General features: G+C 45.6%; 2 pseudogenes; one reads left to right on the forward strand and one right to left on the reverse strand.

The window, feature by feature from the left end:
• The first annotated feature begins 3976 nt into the window (after positions 1-3976).
• Positions 3977-12470, forward strand: LOC120681730 (annotated as a pseudogene).
• Positions 12471-16364: 3894 nt separating this feature from the next.
• Positions 16365-18293, reverse strand: LOC120682941 (annotated as a pseudogene).
• Positions 18294-18363: the final 70 nt, after the last annotated feature.

Consider the following 18363-nt stretch of genomic DNA (forward strand, 5'->3'; position numbering starts at 1 on the left):
TCAATCTTGTTCTAGGAGTTTTCTGAATAAATGATTTTTCCTGAATAAATTGCTGCATGTTTTCGTATGAAATTTTCAGGGTAGATCACTCTGTTTACCTTCTGTTTAATCTAATTTTTTCTTATTTTACTACTGATTGTGTGCTGAGTGGTTGATTTATTAGCAAACCATATTTTACTTGCTATAGGAAACAACTACCACTTGTTTATAAAGTTAGTAAGCTTCTTTTGTGCCGTTGATCATGATGCCTTGTGTAGTTAGATGTGTTAGTTATCTACTCTATAAACGATTGCCCATGTAGTACGATTGTTTGCTATTTGTTAAACTACAACTTTATCGTGATATGAGTGTGTTTATAATACTGTTCTTGCATCACATATAGATACTTCGGTGTTAACTGACGGGACGTACGAGCTGATCCCGGAGTCTGACGGAGGTGATCCAGAAGTCCAAGTGCACGCCGTCGTACTAACTGAAGCCCCGGACCAAAGTTCGGAAGAGCCCAGGGCTGAAATAGTTAGTGACTACCGAGAAGGCAAGCCCCGGACATAACCTATATTTCAAATTATTATCATTTATTGTTATTACTTACTTGTGCATTTACAGTTCTTAGGATTTGAATTGAAACCCTAGATGCATGATCCTAGGCACCTATGTACTGAACACTAGACCTGAATTCGAATAATTGCTAAGCTTATAGGACCGGTAAAAATCGAGTGATTGCCTGTCACTCGCGAGCTCTATAGGAATTGCTTGTTTACTTTCTGTTATCAATATAAGGACGACGGACGGGGTTGTGTTCGATATCATGACTTTGTGTGAGACCCCGTCTGTATTGATGAACTTGCTAAGGTCGCGATGTGTGGTAGTGCTGGTTAAGTTTTTGAATGTACTAGCCGGAATTCGGGATTCGGGGAGTGAAAAAGTTCTATTTACTTCTCTGGACTATGGGTCAAATTTATATTTTCGCCCTAAACTCAAAAATCAGATATTTTGCCTTTTCAAATTCGCAATACCGGATGTATGACCTCCGTAGGTAGTTTCTATTATTGGTTTTCCTCCTTTTCTTTTATGTTTATTTTAAATGAAATTTTGAAAAATCATAGTAAATCACAAAAATATAACAAAAATGGAAAATTCAATTTTGTTGTACTCCACGTAACTAGATATATGTAATGAACATATGATACGATATAATTTAGTAAAAAATATTTTTACTTTAGATATACACTTTTATTTAATCAATTTATATCCACATTTTTTGTGGTTCAATTATTGTGAAATTTTTATGGTGGTCTATTCGTTAAATGATTGAGCTGTAGTAAAACTTTCATGCTCATTGGATCATGTAGGCCTCAGTTATAGATTTTGGAGTTTAATTTCAAGCTATATCAGAATCTTCAGTTTCTCAAAAATAAGTGATCCAATGACCATGTTTACTGCAGCTCAAGAATGTAATTATTAGCTCACCATAAAAATTTCACCATAATTGAATTAAATTAATGTAAAAAAAGTATATATCTAAAAGTAAAAATATATTTTTTTATAAATTATATCATATCATATGTTCACTGCATAGATCTACTTACATAGAGTCCAATAAAATTTAATTTTCTGTTGTATTATTATTTTTTATGATTTACTACAATTTTTAAAAGATCCATCCAAAATAAATATAAAAGAAAAGGAGGAAAATCACTAAGAAAAACCACCTAGGGAGGTCATATGTACGGTATCGCGAGTTTGAGGTGGCAAAATACCCGGTTTTCGAGTTCAAGGTGGAAATGTAAACTCGACCCATAGTTTAGAGAGGTAAATAAGACTTTTTCCTTAGTGGGAGGCAGAGTCTCTCCTACCACCGATGGCCGGTGGCAGCATTAAGAGATGGGTATTCGAAATTTCAAGTAGCGCAAAAAATTGACAGTTCAAAGTACATATTAGTAGCGCATAATTGAGTATCGATAATATAAATTGTTCAACATATAGATAATAGACGTACTAAATGATCAACATATCAAAATATGAATATCAATACGGGGGAGAGGTCTAGGCTGATTTTTGGGTTGTTTGGCCCATTTTGAGAAGGGGCTTGATGTCAATTTTTTGTTCAATACACATACAGATATTTTTAAAAATAATAGGTATTCAATGAATACCCTTGAATACCAGGTGGACCCAACTCTATGGCCTTGACTGTGGAGGGGATCCGTTCGTCGGCTCAACTTGTTGGCAATGAAGTAGCATGCATGTTGTCGCCGTTAAAATCATTTTTCGTGGCAAGGGTGCAAGGGGGAAGATGGGAGAGACTAGGGAATCTATTCAACACCTGCGACTGCAATCCGCGACATCGTTAGGATCCGCCGCCGCCGCCACCTGGTTAGGGTTTGGGATTGCTGCGTTCTAAGGGGATAGATCTACAAAGGATCGTCGGGAGGTTGTCGGATCGACAGTGGGACTGGTCGAAATAGCTGCGAGGTGGGACGGCGAGGGCACAGCCTACCGGGGCAGCGAGAGATGGTGGCCAGACTAGGTCGGTGGCAGGAGAGCTCGGACCAAAAGTGGAATGGTGAGGAGATTAGCGGCGGTGGTGGATGACGGTGACAGAGGCAAAGAGCGGCGCCAGAACGGGGGGTGCGGGGGGAGGGGGCAGGGGAGCAGTAGCGGGGTTGGTCTTCTGCAACGGCAGTGTGGCTACTCACGCATGCTAGAAATAGACCACTCGGAGAGGTGGCTTTATAGACGGGAGATAAGTGCCGGAAAAGGAAAGGTGGGAGAGAAGGTGACGTGCGAGCATGGCATGTAATCAAATAGTGCAAGTGAGAAAAGTTTTTAATTTTTATTGGAAATATTTTCTACTCTTAGTGTCAATTTGTTTCTTTCGACGGTTTATGATGCAGCTGCACCCTAGATACTCATGCTGCGGATGTTGCGTATGGTTTTGCCCGACTAAAACTATTAAAGTTGTTGTACCTGTCGTAGCTGCTGATGGATTGCTACAATCATAATCGCAACGCCGCTATAGTTAGATCGTTCTCAACAGCGCTGGTGAAATCATTACTAAATTATGTATGGAAAATCTGGAATTGTGCATGGAAGGACGTGGGAGAAAGAGATAAAAATATCGTTTACTCAATGTTCAGCTCTTGTTGACATGCTAGCGAGCTTCTTTTTCTCGGTCTCTCACTCTCCCTCCTCCATATATGACAAAAGAATATCGTCAGCTGTTAGAGAAATTCTTAGCAACTACTAAATTAATCACAATAATATGTACATTCCTATCTTTATAATGTATAACATGTGGATGAATATGAATGCAGAGGTAGACGTAATATGGATTTGAAGTGTTTCCAATTCAAATTATTCTTTAGTACATTCAAATTATATGGATTTATATATAGGAATGACCATCAATTACTAATGTTTCGAATCATAATTGTGTTTCAATATATCGAATATTTAAGTTGTCATCAGATCTGTATGCCCTAATAAATAATTAAGAATTAGGTTTTACATATGAATACAATCCAATCGCAAAGCAAAACTTCTTAAAATCCAAAAAACCCATTCAACACGCTCCAGTCTCGACCGCGTAGCACGGCAGCTGCACCTGCTCGAGACCTCGAGCCCAAAGCACACTTTGCCCACGCGGGCACGCCTCATCGAAGTCTTCCTCGGCACATCCCCGCGAGGCCCAAACCAAAGACCGACCGCACCGGCACCGCACGTCTCCTGTCTCCGCCCCACCTTCCCAAATCAAACCCCCGACGAGGCGCTGGCCCCTTCCCTCATCGCCGCCGCCGCTCCGTCTCCCCACGACCGCGTCGATCCATCCCTGGCGCTAGCTTTTCTGCACGCCCACCTCTCGGTGCTCCACTGACCCGGCTCGATTCGCGCCAGGGACGGCTGCTCCGTCGCCGCTGTAGCCCGCTGCTGGGGGGGCTCCGCGATCGGCTGCTGCTGGTGTCAGGGTCTAGGGTTTTGCCTCCACCAGATGGAGGTGGAGGGTGCATTGGTTGGCACGCGCATGGGGATGGTGCCCAACGGGCTCCTGCCCAATGCATCCGCCGGAGTGACGCGGCGGCTCGACCCCGAGCGCTGGGCGGTCGTGGAGGGCCGCACGGCGGAGCTGATCGCGCGCATCCAGCCCAACGAGCACTCCGAGGGCCGGAGGCTCGCCGTCTACCACTACGTGCAGCGACTTATCATGAACTGCCTCTCGTGCCAGGTATTGTACCTGGATACCAAAGTGGTCCGATTGCTCCCCGCAGGTAGTAATAGGGATAGTAGAAGGCTCTTGTATATGGTGGGGACTGGGGAGGACTGATGTGTGGATGGATAGATGAGACTGTTAAAATGACTAAACTAAATGGTTGCTCTGCATAGAGGGCAATAGTCAATATGCGATACTTCTCATTCTGTTTCTCAAATGTTTGTCTGGAGCGAGAGCTCGTTGGAAATGGTGGCCTGTTGTTACAGAAGAAAAGGAGGGGTGCTGGCAGTGTTTCAAAGGCGTCGCCTAGGCGTCCAGGCAGACCCAGCTCGCCTTGGGTTAAAGTGGCGCCTTGTCGCCTAGGCGCTGCCTAGGCGTCCAGGCATACCCAGCTGGCCTCGCCTCGCCTTACCGCCTTTAAAACACTGGGTGCTGGTCACATGACACCCATGCTTGCACATCTGATATTTGACAACCTGTTTAGAATCATCAAGTTTCAAACAGTGGGGATGATTGGCAAAATAAAGTCAGTTAGGTGAAGAGTAGGAATAGAGATTCTGGACATTGTGTAGTCGAACTGTATTTCCGTATTTATATGTATTCCTGTGACATGGATGTTAGAAGTATTGTAGACAGCCCACTGGGCCTTGGTTTTGGCTGCCGCACAGACCTGTTGACGTGCATGCACCCTAGGGGTGCTTAGACTGATCTCTAGATTAGGCAAGGATGTCCTAGGGTTATGGAAACTAAACCAATCAATGGAGGCTGTACAATAATCCTAACAATGGGGCGTTGCACACTTCCAGTACCATGCCCTGTTCCGCTAGGCGTCGATTAGCCGGCGATTAGGCGCGACTACGCGCTGGGCGAAGCCCGTCGCCTCGCCTATGGGGGTAGTCGCCCATCTAGGCGGGCGGAGGTGGCGACTGGCGCAGAGAAGCAGGGACAGGGGCGGCGGAGGTGGCGACCGGCGCGGAGGAGGCGGGGACGGGGGCGGCGGAGGTGGCGACTGGCGCGGAGGAGGCGGGGAAGGGGGCGGCGGAGGTGGCGACCGGAGCGGAGGCGGCGGGGACGGGGTCGGCGGAGGTGGCGAACGGCGCGGAGGAGGCGGGGGCGGGGGCGGCGGCGGCGCGGAGGAGGCTGGGACGGGGTCCCTGACCGGCGCCGCGGTCGGGATGGAAGGGATAGGGTTGGGGTCGGGATGGAAGGGATAGGGTTGATGAGGTAGATAAGTTTGCTACAAATTGGGCTTGGGCTGTTTTATGGGCTTTTTATGTAATATTTGGCCCATATGTGTCCTGCTTTTTCTTTTCTAATAGACTTTTGTAGGTAAAATATGAATGGATATAGAACGCCTAGCAACGCCTAGGTGCGATTAATCCCGCCTAGGCTCTAGGCTGAGGGTCAGCGCCTAGAATCCGCCTAGCGCCTAGCGGAACCATGGTACCATGTTACTGAAGTTTTGTCGAACCACAGAGCTGGTCTCTGCCAATAGTATAAAATGAAAAACTTGCATGTCTTAGCCAGAAGAGTTCTAGTAATTCCTGTTTGGTAGTCATAAACCATAGCAATATGTGAATGCCAATCATGGCTTGTCTGGTGGGCATTTGGTATACCGCCTAGCAGGTGTATTGAGTCACCACTTTTACCTTATTTCATGTTTCTTGGATTGGATGATTGAAATAGACTTTTCTGTAAGTCTTATGCATGTAAGGGGAATTTTGCCCTAGCATTTTGGAAGATCCTTGTCCTTATCTTCAGTGTTCAATTATTCAGTTGATTAAATGTGCTTGACAGAGAGTTGATCTTGTTATCTCTACAGGTTTTTACCTTTGGTTCAGTCCCTCTCAAGACTTACTTACCTGATGGAGATATTGATGTCACTGCTTTTGGTAATAGTGAAGAATTAAAAGAGATTTGGGCAAACCTTGTCCAGGATGCATTGGAGCGTGAAGAGAAGAGTGAAAATGCTGAATTTCATGTAAAAGAAGTCCAGTATATTCAGGCAGAGGTATTTTTCCCTATGATTTTGGAGGATTATGCATTTGAAGACACTTCTTTTTACATAACATGCACCCGATGCCATTTTCTCACTCCCCTACCTTATCTTATTTTTGGGATAATGACACCCTTAATGATTTGACACTTGGATTATTTTTTTCATTCATTTGTGTTTTTTCATGTATCCTGCACAGGTCAAGATTATTAAGTGTATTGTGGAAAACATTGTTGTCGACATCTCATTTAATCAAGTTGGTGGACTATGTACACTTTGTTTTCTTGAAGAGGTGTGTTCTTATTTTCAAAATCTAGCTTTATTTGTATATGCAGACAAGTTGGTCAAAGTTTACCATTTGTATGTTAATACTGTAAGAAATTTATATTGAGTTGAATAACTGTGCTTGTTGCGTCTAGTACCTTGTTCAAATATGCTTGATTTTTCTGTCTGTACCTCTTCTAATGTTTCTGCATTTCAATATATCGACAACTTGATCAGCCGAAATCATCTATTCAAGCGGAGTATCATATTGATAAAGGCATGGTGTTTCTATGAGAGTCGTATTCTTGGAGCTCACCATGGCCTTATATCTACTTACGCATTGGAGATGCTGGTTCTGTACATATTTCATGTATTCAACAATTCTTTTACTGGACATCTTAAGGTGACTTACTCTCTTGTCTTTCGGATATCCTGACATGAAGCCAATTCTTATTTTCTGTTTATGCATGTGCAGGTTTTGTACCGTTTCTTAGAATTTTTCAGCAACTTTGATTGGGAGAAATTTTGTTTGAGCTTGTGGGGCCCAGTTCCTATAAGTTCACTTCCAGATATGACAGGTAATATATACCTGTCACTTTGTTTTGGTAGATCAGTGGTTGTTGTTTTTGATCATTAATGTTATATCATGCAGCTGAAGCTCCGCGGATGGATAGTGGTGAATTGTTGCTGAACAAGTCCTTCCTGGATACCTGTAGTGTTGCGTATGGAGTTGTGCCTCGCACCCAGGAGAATAAGGGTCAACCATTTGTTTCCAAACACTTCAATATTATTGATCCTTTACGCACAAACAATAATCTTGGAAGAAGTGTCAGCAAAGGTACCTTACAAACCTACTTTAAATCAATTTATTAGTGAATTGAACACAATAATCTTTGCTTTTGTTACGTTCTATGGGATGTTTTATCTGTACAAGAACAACAAAAATGTTTCACCTGTTGAGTTGACATTTTGTTCTGCAGGCAATTTGTTTAGAATACGCAGTGCTTTTGCATATGGGGCGAAAAGGCTTGGAAAGTTACTTGAATGTCCTAAAGAAAATTTAGTTATTGAATTGAATCAGTTTTTCACAAATACATGGATAAGATATGGGAGTGGTAGTCGTCCTGATGTGCCTACCCAAAGTCTGGTTGATGTGCAGCCTATGAAAGTTGTTCCTACTGTAGTGTCAAACAGTCACAAAAGTGTAACAGCATTCAAGAAAAAAGTTGAAAGTCCTAAGCTTCTTGCTAATCAGGACAATCTTCATGCAGATCAAGATAATCTCACTGGAGTTTGTCATAGTTATCCTGATCCTTCTTCTCAGTCAATACAGAAAAGTGACCTACATTGTCATGCTCCGCCAACAACAGTTAATCCTTCTATTTCTCATGCCCAGCACCATACAGTTAATGAAGCTTCTGAGATAGTAGCAGGGCCTGATTCTTTTCAAACACAATCACGAACTAGTCAAGTAGAAAATGATGTTTATCCAACTCAAACCGGCATGCCTAATCCTGTGTTTGCACCTTTTCTTATTGGTTCCCCACAGCAGAGGCAAGCTGATAGCTCTGGACTGACTGTTCCAACAGGTCCACCAGTTCCTTTTGTTGTGCTCCCTTATGCTCCACGGAATAGCGATGGTTGTGGTCCCCAGTTTGAGAGAAGCGAAGGAATTGATCAGCTTTCTGCCAATATTGCGGGTCAAAGTTTTAGTTTGCTCAATGATGTTGACCAACCAGATTCCTATGCTACCTCAACAGCATCATGCAGTACTATGACTGAGCCATCCAGGGAACACAATCCTGACATCTTGAGCAGTGATTTCATTAGCCATTGGCACAATTTGCAGTATGGGCGACTCTGCCAGAATGCTCGTCCTGTAGGTCCTGCTCGTCCTGTAGGTCCTGTTCTATACCCTTTTCCGGTCCCACAAATGTATTTGCAATCCCATGGTGCATGGGATGGGCCTGCAAGACGTCCTGCAGCAAATGCTAACTGGGCACAGATGGTCCACCCTGGTCAACGATTATTTCCTGTGATACCTCTGCAACAATCTACGCAAAGAAGTACTGGCGTTCTCCATAACTATGGAGAAGATGCACCAAGATACCGTGGAGGCACAGGAACCTACTTTCCAAATCCTGTAAGAATACAAAATATCTTTCAGTGTCTTATCTCATGCTTAGACAACTTTTTAGTAATAGTATATTAGAAAAATGGAAACTTTACAAGCTTGATCATTTATGGTATTATAAGCAGTACATTTTTTATATGTGGGTAAGCAACACCAACGTAACTGTACTTGTCAAAAGTTTGTACTGATTTAAACGTTGATGCATGGGCGGTTTTCCTACTGAGTTACTATAAATTATTATCCGATGTAGCCAAATCCTTCTTTTTCATGGAGCGCCTCTTTAAATGATTCAATTGCTAAACTGAAGATTGTAACTATTCATAGTTGGATTCTGCTATATCACTTTGGTAAATTTAAGTTTTTACTTGCTAATAAGATTTTTAACTCTACCTGTTAGATTCATGGAAAGATTCCCTTTACGTCGTAATGTATATCATAGAGCTTGGGCTCCAGAGTATGGACACAAGCAGCAGACTGTTTTCTGTCATGTTGCTATCTTTGAGTCGCTTATTGGTGAAAATAAGTCTGTGCTACCTTGTTTTAATTATTATAAGTCGGAGTAGTTCATTCTGAAGCTCGTATGCTAGAAACAGTTTTGTCGGATCCAGCTGTGCAATTATCCTGAAGCTTGTGCTAGAAACAATTTTGGCGCTTTGAGCACTATAAGGAGTATGCACAGATGCACTCCAGAAGTCCAGATAAGCTTGTGAGTCATAGTCTTGAAACGGACTGAAATCATAGCATCATAACTTGGCATTGAGGGCGGAGCTTCTTTATGGCCAACCTAGACTGCATCCCCTTCATTGTAACAACTTCGTAAAACAAACAGTAATATTTTAGCCAGCTCATTAATAAGCTTCAAAATTTTGATGATAAGATTGTCTAGGCCCTAGCCACATTGATAATGATTTGTAGCCCCATAGGGATGTGCATGGAGGTCTTAAACTTAATGCAATGTTTAGAGTGTTTAATCATGACAAAGAATCATCAGCTATGTGTATTATGTCTAATTGTGGGATATGAAAAAAAATTAATGAGTTATTTTCATAATTGAATTAAGATATATTTGGAATATGGGTGTGGTAGGTTTTCTTTATATAGTTCTACCTTCTCTTCCTCTAGGCACAGTGATTTCTTTTTTTTTTCAATAGAGATTTATTAAGCAATGATTTATGAAATTATTAGTGTGGACTGCGAAATACTAAGCCGTCAATTATGTGGTTTCTGTTCAGAAGGTTCCGTATAGGGATCGGCACTCAAATTCAAGAAACTACAGAGGGGGTTATAATGGTGACAGGAGTGATTATGGTGACAAGGAAGGAGGCTGGATAAACTCAAAACAACGAAACCCAAACCGCAGCTATGGACGTAGCCAGTCGGAGAGGTCTGGCATGCGGTCTGATAGGCCAATGATGAGAGTCAGCCTGATAGGCCACGGCGAACTTATAGAAATGACTCGTACAGGCATGAGGCAAGCTCTCAATATCTTGTGCAGGGCCAATCTTTTGGATCCGCAAGCTCTATGCACAAACAAGGGAACATAGCGCATGAAGTTTATACACCACAATCTACAACTTTAAATGGTACTGGTGCTTTATCTGGCCCTCCAGGACCACCATTTTTTATGGTGTACTCCTATGAACCAAGGCACAAATCCTGGTGCATCCTCATCTGAGCCAATTGAATTTGGTTCTCTTGGGCCACTTTCCGCAGCAGATGGTGATGACATACCACGGTCGACACATGAAGTGATGCCTAATGGGTTTTATGGGCAAAGGCGTGGTCCATATAGGGGTGGTTCCTCTCATTCCTCTCCTGATCAACCGTCCTCACCTCAGCCCAGCAGGTAGTGCTTGTTACTATATTCTTTGTTCATCACTGTTTCTATTTTCAATGTTTTAAGTATGAGCAGTCTGAAAAATCCAAATCATAAATGTATAAGTGTTAGAGTAGAGACTATTGCCTATTAGTCTAGGGGTCCTGGTCATTAGTCTGACTAGGTACCGGCCTCCTTGATGTGCGCCCAGAGTTGGGGCTGCGCCATCACAGGCCATCACGCCTGGCAATCCCCATTGACTATCTCTGATATTGTTCTATAAATCAGGAGATAATCATGCGGTGACTTGCCTGTATATGTAACGTATCCTCTCGTTGGAATACAGTGAATCATATTGCGTGAATTCCCTCGCTATCATGGTATCAAGAGACCGTCACGATCCGTGACCTCTCGCTTCCGCTCACCTTACCCTAGCCCTAGCAGCCGCCTCCCCTCATGGCGCCGCCACCTCCCCAACCACTGGCTGCCGCCAAGTAGGAGATCGCTGCCGCCACTAGTATGCTTGTATATATAAGCAGAGTAAATGCATGATAGCAGTTGCCACTAGTAAGTTATGAACTATAGCTGAAATTAGCAGACAATGAATTTACATGCTCATGTGTTGTAGAATGTGGATTGAAGAGATAGTCGGCTTCATATTTCATGTGATTGAGGAAAAAATAAAGGGTAAATAATATAGTATATGCAAGTCACAGAAATAAAGTTAGGTATTGTTTAATTTAATTTTTGTTTCTCCATGGACCTTTCAGAGTTTATACTGAAAATTGATAATTCTTCCATGATTACTCAGTCCATTATTGTTATGGTGATAATGCCAGAAACATCAAATGTATATATTCTCAATGTGTGCTCATTTTCTGTCGCCTGTAGTCTTCATTAAGTCCAAAGTATTTAATAGTGTAAGTTTGTTGAATTGGCACCCATAGCAGTCGGTAGTAATTAGTTAAATTTTTCTTGGTAACCAGTTTCAAAGGATGAAATTAACGCATAACCGTGTTAAACTAGCACACATCTGGGAATATGTTTGCAATGCATAATTATGTCATCAGCCGTGCAATTTGGATCCATGAATTGATCTATGTATTTACTTTTAAGTATTTAGCAGCATTTGCTGTTACCAAGCTGAAATTTATTTCTCTGTTCACTTTGAAGGTAGTTGAATGATGGCATGGTGACTTGGTTCTGGCATTGAAGCCCTGCGATAGTAACATTTTGCTCCACTACTCGTGATCATGTCCTGCACGGGTTCAGATGGTTGGGCCATCAGCAGCCAACAACAAAAACAAGAATGTGCTCTAGCTGGTTTTCATGATGCTTTCTGATTTCTCACAAGCACTAAATAGTGAATACCATCAACAGAGTTTACCAGTCCCAGTAGTTATGAAGCTTCCTGGAATCGAAGCAACAATCTTCAGAACAAAGCATGGAACTGTAACACCCAGGAATTATGACAGTCTTCTCAAGAATACGGTATTAAGTTGAATGGAGCAGAAACATTTCTGCATCAAAATCAAATAAGATCTTGAAGAAGCACTGGGTTTTAACTACCATGATCGGGGCATTATCTGGTGATTTGTAACTGAAAGATATTAATGAGTTCTCGTTTCTAGGTAGGATCAAGATCATGTAACACATACCACAAACTTTTCGCTTAGGTGCACTAGGAGTTATGTGAATCCTAGGTGACATTCTCGTTGTGTTTTAGCTGGAGGGACAATACTCTTACGCGTAAAAGATGATTGTTTTTTTTCTTTTTTGTTCCATATGTGCTTTAAAAAGATGATTCTTTTTAAAGGCTTTGTTGTTGTTGTTGTTGTATGTGCGTTCAGTGTGTTATAATTTCCACCAGTAGTGCTGCCTGGGTGCATTCCAATGCATCAATTGCTTTTAGGGTATCTTTTGAAATTTTGACAGATCCAATTTGACTGGGTTTCTGAACAGAAACTACCATTCTGTTCTGTGACCGTAAAACCTTAGAATATTATACATCAGTGGTGGAACCCACGGAGGAAGGTACGAAGATGACTACAAGAAGCCTAGTGGGCATTCTGGGGGGAGATATGAGGATGAGGGGTACAAGAAGACTAGTAGCCCCAGTGGAGGGAAGTATGGCAAGGAGAAAGATGACAAGAAGAAAAACATGGTGATGATGAGACAGAGGGTGGTGGTATTGGGGATTACCTGAATCTGGCACAGGGTTTCATGAACAAAAAGGATGGGGGAGAGTGAGGGTGTCATGGGTGATTACTTGAAGCTTGCAGAAGGGTTTCTTGAGGAAGCGCCGCAGCGGTGTGATTAATCTTTTGCCATGTCATGGTTCGGGAAGGACTTGCCTGTGTTCGGTCAGTCCCTTGTCCTATTTAATATTTGCAAGTTGTGAAATTTTCAACAGTTTCCAGTCTATGACTATGATATGATGTAATGACTTATACTTTGCTGCTTTCAATCTTATGTTCTTGAAGTAGTTGTTTCTTCCCTCACTTGTGAGTAGGACTTGCTAGGCTGCTAATTTATGTCAAACGTTGATGGTTTTGGCTATTTGTGTACTGTTAAATGGTAGAGCATTTGGCATTAGTAATTTACTACCTAACTTAGAAGTACAAGTCAATCAATTTTCACTTAGACAAAAGGCAAAGTGGATTACCGAAATTAGATTCAGCAAGGTGGGCCCAACGTGGATGTATAGTATACTGCACAGGAGGCATTAATGGTGCTTCAGTGGCCGAGAATCTTTTCCTGGATAAGCTTCGTCGCCCTGTAGGCTCTCTGACCGAGGAGAGGAACGCCCCGTCCCATCGGCATGGCGCTTGTTACGGTAGCGTAGCTTGCGGCGTAGACGGTTAGTCTACCGCGTAGGCGTCATGATGGACGAGGCTGAGTCGTCATTTCCAACTGGCGTAGCAGACTGACGTGCGTGGCGTGGGCGGCGCCAGCGGCGGCACTGTGTGCCTTGGTAACGCGCGAGCAACAGCGCAGCCTGGCGAAAGCCACCTCGGGCCCAACGTGGAGGTCCCAGACCACCTGCTGGGGTCTGGGTTCGTGGCCACAGGTGCAAAGCGTTTCCACCTCTGGGACGCGTGGTGACACCGGACCCGTCCCCAAGCGGGAAGCGGGTCCGGGACCGTTGGCCCGGTGAGATGGAGTCGGACCCCAGGGGTCCGACCGCTCAGCTCCTTAGGGCGTAGTTACGGATAACTACGCGAGTCTTGGCACAGTAGGAGTGGGTACCCTAGCTGCAGGGTACCGACAGAGGCCCCCGGGCCCGCCTCGGGTGAGGCAACGAACCCGCAGGTGGAGCCACTACTGTGAGCAACTTGGCTTCTTCTGGCGCCCAGCGGTGCGCGCCGTAAGGGTCTTGTCCAGCGCCGTGCATCCATTGGGTCACCTGCTGCGTCAACACGTTTGGACCTGCACATGACTCAAGGTAGATGCTTAGTAGCGTGCCCACGGGTCCCTCTCCGAGCCAGCCCCTAAGTTAGAACGAGGTCCGGGCCTCTAGATTCAGCAGTTCCGGGTACTAGGGCACTCGTTGCAGGGTGGCGAAGTGCGTAGGCTTAGGGTATGGAACCAAGCTAAGCGGCTACACGGGCCTTCGAGCCACCCAGGGAACTAGTACCTCTTCACCGGACCAGGTTCCTAGTGAGCCGGACCCCTCTCTAGCAGAGTGAGTCAGCCTGCTGTACCCGATCCTTTGAGATATACAACCGGTTCTATCAAGCAGAGTCTAGGAAACCACTCCTTAAGCTAGAACGAGGTCCGGGCCTCTAGACACATCACTCCGGGTACTAGGGTGCTCGTAACAGAGTGATGAAGCGTGTAGGCTTTGGGTACGGAACCGGCTAAGCGGCTACACGGGACTTCGAACCACCCCAGGATACAAGCACCTCTTCTTCTGAGTGAGTCTCTAGGGGTCCGGCCCCCAGTCCAGCAGTAAGGGAGGTCCCGGACCGGGCGATAAGGCGGTTTGCTCAATTTGGACCGTAGCAACAAGAGAAAGGAGCCGCATGGGGGTTAGTAGAGAGAACAGTTCGTAAGCTGGAATGTGAAATAAAACTTGACCCAAAGACAGGACTGGGAGCAAATCTTTCCTTTGCAACTCGATATACATGGCTTGCACGATGGAAGCCAGAGGTCAGGTTTACAAGGGCGGACCTTTACTGCTCTGGGCCGCACGTAGGTACCTCATCATTACAAAGGAGAAAACGCTCTCAATCCTGCCTAGGGGTAACTTACAGCGTAGTCCTGTAAGGCATGCTCGTTGCTGGCCGGGGTGGTACTGTCATCTTGGGAGTTCCTCTCACTCATCGGAGACGAAGGCGTCCTGGACGTGCTTGTACAACATCATCCAGCATCACCTCGGGAGCTTGCAGGGCCCTTCCCAGCACAAGAACTGTCTCATGCTCAGATAGCATGGGAACAAATTCTTTGGCTTTGAATGGGAGTGGCCCAGGCATTGCCGGCTGCCGTCGGAAGCCAGCCCGATGGCCGCTCAGAGTGAGCTGAGGCCGGCTTGACACCCTGGCACAGCGGAAAGACGAGTGCTCGTTTGGACGAGCACGGAGCGTGGAGAAGGGTGGTCGTTCGCCGGCTCCACCTCGACGCTGGCACAGGGCCCCCGCGCCTCGCGGCGGAGGCCGGGGCCTGTCTGCAGCAGCACCAACAGAGGCTTGGGCCAGGCGAGGGAGAAGGCGACCGATATCTTCCCTGAGTCACTGTCGTCGGCTCTAGGCTCCATTCTTGAGAGGAAACCTTGAGCCGACGTCGTGCCGCCGCAGGGGAACCCCGGTGGTTGCTTGAGAGAAAACCTTGAGCCGATGCCAAATATAATAGGGTGACGCACAGCAGGTGTCACCGCTGCGCGCCACCGCGCCGGCTCTGAGGTGTCGTGGTGGCGACGCACAGCAGGCGCCGCTGCCGTGTGCCGCCGCACCGAGGGCACTGCCGCCTCGGTGCCGGGGAATGCGGCGTGGGTGACGCCATGCCTCTCTCCATCTTCTCGTCGTCGTTGCAGAGGATGAGCTCAACCTCAGAAGCCTGGTGGTGAGCGGAAATCTGGCCTACACCTGCGCGAGGTCCCCTTCCTGGCGCGCCAAATGTCGTGGTGTGCAAACCCACAGCCGGATGGCGGAATGCACCCGCCTAAACCCTAAGGGAGTATGAAGTCGAGGGGCAGCTAGGCTTAGTTCGATCTCTGGAGCAAGAACACAAGAACACTCGGATTTAGAGTGGTTCAGGCCGCCGGAGCGTAATACCCTACGTCCACTGTGTGTTGTATTGCTCTTGTGTGGGAATGAGTCAATCCTCTGTGAGAGAGTCGTGGAGAGAGTCCTCCGTCCAGGCTGGATATTGGCCTCTGCCGGGGCCTTCTTCCTCTTTTCTAACGGGCGCCTCCCTTTTATAGTTCAAGGGAGACGCATACACGGGTGTTGGACCCCAACAGGTCGGCCCAACGTGGATGTATAGTATATTGCACAGGAGGCATTAATGGTGCTTTAGTGGCCGAGAATCTTTTCCTGGATAAGCTTCATCGCCCTGTAGGCTCTCTGACCGAGGAGAGGAACGCCCCGTCCCATCGGCATGGCGCCTGTTACGGTAGCGTAGCTTGCGGCGTAGACGGTTAGTCTACCGCGTAGGCGTCATGATGGGCGAGGCTGAGTCGTCGTGTCCAACTGGCGTAGCAGACTGACGTGTGTGGCGTGGGCGGCGCCAGCGGCAACACTGTGTGCGAATAACTTTGTCAGAATGAGAATTTTAGAACGAGGTTTCAGAAAAGGTGCAGAAGGTCCATCATCCACAAAATTCGTAGGTTAGAATATGGCCCGGTAGGGTTGAACTCGATGGATGTAGATCCAATCGAAAGTCTTAAATAGATTATTTGAATAGGAGATTGTTAAATTAAGAGAGCGTACAATCTACTGGCAAATCAAGCGAAGATCTCTCTAACAAGCCAATTCAAGCCGGTATAATCGAAGATCTCTCTAACAAGCCAATTGAAGCTGGGATTAAGCGAAGTAGAGGATAAAAAATGATGGCAGTGCAAACAAAAACGTCACAGGACCAGAACAGCTGCACTTGCAGAGACATCCTAGAAGGACTATCAGCAGAAAGATTATCACAAGTGGAAACTTAACTGACAGCTGCATAAAGCGCCATATGATTTTACAGAGATGCACTGATCGATGTTGTTAGTGTGGAAAATTGCGGATGATGTTGTGTATCTCTGACAAAAGTGCTCTCTGCTCGGGCAACAAAGCATTTCTTTCGCGGTGATGGCAAAAACTAAGGTCAGCATTTGAATGCCACGAGGAATGGTGCTCATTGTGATTGCTGGATTGGAACTTTGCTCTCGACCATCCAGATCGGAAAGTAGTTCTTACGTGGGAACCTGAGGTTACCCTTATAGTCTAGCTGGAAAGATAACAGATTGTGCTAGGGGTATGAAATGAATATTGGCAGCTGGACAACAGGGACGGAAGTTTGATAACAACCTAGTGCTCAACTTGACCTTTAAATTTTTTAGCTCAAAATTATAAAATTAGAGCCTGATCCTTTTAGGACCAGACCTTTAGATTATCTAAGCAAAATTTGACGACTCTTTACCGCTCCTAGTTAAAACCAACAATGCAGTTTTCTTCCACACTATAAAACATAGGGAACATTCTTCACAAGCACTGGTGGAGCACGGTGGTGCCCATACTGGGCTCCCCCCCTCTCTGTTCTGCTGGCTGCTTCTCCAACCAACCAACAATATTTTTCTCACAACAAAGCAGCACCACCCACCAGTATATTTATAGTTATAAGCTAATAACACTTCGTTTAATCTAGCACTTATGTAGTTGTTCATTGTCAATGAGTAATTTGGCCCCGTTTATTTCAAGTCACGCTCCACACTGTTCACAAGGTTGAAGGATTACCAGCATATAGAATAACTAGCATAGTGCCCATGCATTGCTACAGGCAGTGGCGAAGCTGCCTTGTGCCACCGGGGTCGCCAGACCCCGATGGAATTTGCTAAATTCAATGGAAACATACTGTTCAACACTATTCATTCATGTTTAAGACCTCAGTGTCTAAGGGAGCCGACCCCAGTGGTTCCGTGGTCTGGCTTCGCCTCTGGCTATAGGTAATATTGCTAGACTCGTAATAGGATTTCGATTGATAGATAAAAAAACATTACTTGTTTTAGAAATAGTAGAGATAGAGATAAAGATAAATTATTTTGATTTTTTAGATATAAATTAACCAAAATGCCATGCTGGTTGCTCGCTCCGCCACTGTTCACAAGTTTGAAGGATTCCCGGCTTATAGGATAATCAAGGCCTTCCTCTCTTCTTCTACCTACACTAGGATTTAAGCATGAATTCATCAATCGAGTAACAAAGCAAAACTTCCGAAAATCCTCGTTCCACGAGCATCCAGTTCCGACTGCGTTGCATGGTTGCTGCTCCCGCTCGAGGGCTCGAGGCCCCGCTCGAGCCAAAGCACATTGCCGGCTGCCTACGCGGCCACGCACGCCTCATCGAAGTGTCTGAGACGCTCCTCAGGCCTCAACACATCCCCACGAGGCCCAAACCAAGGGAAAATTTGTTGGGGGACACTCTTCAAAGGTGGTTTTTGCCTTAGGACACTAAAAAAATATGGTCTTTGCCCAAAGACACTGAAATTTTGTGGCCATTTGACACAGCACATCACGGTTCCCTCCGTCTCTCTCGCGTCACTGCCGTGCCTCCATCCTCTTCCTTCTGCTGCTCGTGCCGGTGGCGAGGAGGAGCCCGCCGCCGCCCCTTCCCACTGCAGCCGTCGCCCCTCCTTGATGTTGCCACCGCACCTCCTTGATGTGGCCGCCGCACATCCCTGATGACGACGCCGCCGCACCTCCTACCGCTGCCGCGCCTCCTTCTTCCTCCTCCTGCCAGCAGTGT

This window comes from Panicum virgatum, chromosome 7N (genome assembly GCF_016808335.1).
Source record: "Panicum virgatum strain AP13 chromosome 7N, P.virgatum_v5, whole genome shotgun sequence".
NCBI lineage: Eukaryota > Viridiplantae > Streptophyta > Magnoliopsida > Poales > Poaceae > Panicum > Panicum virgatum.